Genomic DNA, 2,326 nt, shown 5'->3' on the forward strand with positions numbered 1-2,326 from the left:
CCTGTTTTGGACCTGGCCAAACTCAGCCCGAGAGAACTCAGCACCTACCTGCAGGCTCCGGTACCTGGCGGCCACCGGCATACACCCTCTTCCTCCTCAGGGCCTTGCCCCAAACAGAGGGGATCCAGCTCCATAGGCGTTAATGGGAAGCCACCCCCCCCAGGAGGGAGCAGTGCATGCTGGGAAGCTGTGCCCCTTCTCTCCATGCAGCTGAGCCATCTCTCTCTCCAGCGTGACTTGGCTGGGGGGCAAGGAAGTGGGCCCTGGGTTTATTTTTACTGCTCTCCCTCTTGAGCTGACTCAGAGGCTGTGCTGCGTGGGATCTTGCACGCCCAGGTGGCTGGGGGGGGGGAGCTGAATGCCGCTTGTCACAGCCCCAGGCACTCTCAGGGAATGAGTCAATGCCAGGCTTCTTCAGAGGCACAGAAAGCCTCTCTCTCTCTCTTCTCCCGCACCCTCCTTTCCCCCTTGTCTCCTGCTTTCCAAGGCCTGACCCTGATTCAATTTGCTGCCTTTGCTCTGCGCCCAAGGGGGGCCTGGTGCCTCCTGTCCTCCGAGGAAAGGTGGAAGGAGCTTGGGAGAACAGGAGATGAAAGCGGTGGGTGGGAGAGCCATCCTCAAATAATGGAAGGGGAGAGTCATAGAATGGCAGAGGTGCCAGGGACCCCCAAGGGTCATCCATTCCAACCCCCTGCAGTGCAGGAGCAGAGCTACTGAATCCCTGACAGGTGGCTGTTTAAAAAAAACCCATGAAGGAGAGTCTGCCACCTTCCAAGGGAGTCCATGGATAATGGAGGGAATATGTTTTTCTGTTGATCTGCCCTGGGCCCCACACAAAGCTCAGCAGGGGGTGGGTGAGACTATTTCAGATACCAGCAGAGGGGCGGATGCAAAGGGCGAGGTCCGGGAGAGGGCAGAGGCTGACCTTTGCATCACTCTGCAGCTGTGCGTGTTTTCAAAGGGTTCGCTGGCCTATTTTCTGTTTCCAGTGCCTCGAGCTGACATAGAGCAGTGTTGCCCGTGCTCAGTCACACACCTGTTTGCTTGACTTTATGAAAGGAAAGGAATGTGTGCCTTCAGCATGCCGACTTAGCATACGTAGTGTCCTGGCGAAATGTCTAAAACCCTGGTTGCTCTGCCGGCAGAACAGCCTTTGCCAACCTAGAATTGTAAAGTTGGAAGGGACCCCCAAAGGTCCTCTAGTCCAACCCCCTGCAAGGCAGGAATCTCAGCTGGATCATACAAGGAGAGCCCGGCAACTTCCAAGAGTGTCCACTCCAGTCGAACAGCTTTCACCACCAGAATGTTATTCCTAACGTTTTGTCAGAAACCTGGCACCCTCCCAATGTTTTGGTCTACAAACTCCCATCAGCCCCCTGCCAGCACGTGTCAGCTGAGCTCACTTTTCGCAGGAGGGGTTGTCAATATTTGACTGCAGCCCATGGACCCAGGCAACTCCATCTAGGGAAGTTTTTAATGTTTGATTTTTTAATTGTACTTTCATATTTTGCTGGAAGCTGCACAGGGTGGCTGGGGAACCCAGCTGGATGGGCGGCGTATAAATATTATTATTATTATTATTATTATTAGTTAGTTGATGTGCAATACTGCCCCATCCACCCTGTAGCTATGGCCCTGCTTAAGGCAATGAGGCCGGGTGGCCATCTTTCAGGGATTCCTTAGCTGTGATAGCTGCATTGCAGGGGGTTGGGCTAGATCAGACCCAACCTTGGGTCTCCAGCAATTTTTGGACTACAAGTCCCATCATCATAGAATCATAGAGTTGGAAGAGACCCCAAGGGCCATCCAGTCCAACCCCCGGCCAAGCAGGAAACACCATCCAAGCATAGAATCATAGTCTAGCTAGCAAGACTAATGGTCAGTGGTGATGGGAGTTGCAGTCCAAAAACAGCTGGGAAACACTGGACTAGAGAACCCTTGGGATCCCTTCAAACTCTATGCTGCTATGATCAAATCCCAGGAGCAGACAAGGAGAAGGATTTCTATGTTTCTGTTTTTCCGTTTCTCTGGCATTCAGCTCATCTGGAGGACTCTCCTTAAGAGCAGCACCTCCTAACTCTGGGCTCCTGTTCCAATTGTAAAGGATCTTTGTAGACAAGTTCCACATCTGTTGTCTTGCCTGGCCAGGTGTTGTGTGTTTCCATCACAGCACCTGTTTGGCCATGAACTTGCTTGTGAAGTTTTCTCCTCCCCCTCCCCCTTGCCGGCCTTGAAACCATTCAGAGCTCATCTAGGCAAAGTGTCTTTGCAGCAGAGTCAATTGTGGGGGCAGAAAGTGGCCTTTGGGAAATTGATCTTTGGGGGG

Source organism: Lacerta agilis, chromosome 15 (genome assembly GCF_009819535.1).
Source record: "Lacerta agilis isolate rLacAgi1 chromosome 15, rLacAgi1.pri, whole genome shotgun sequence".
Lineage (NCBI taxonomy): Eukaryota > Metazoa > Chordata > Lepidosauria > Squamata > Lacertidae > Lacerta > Lacerta agilis.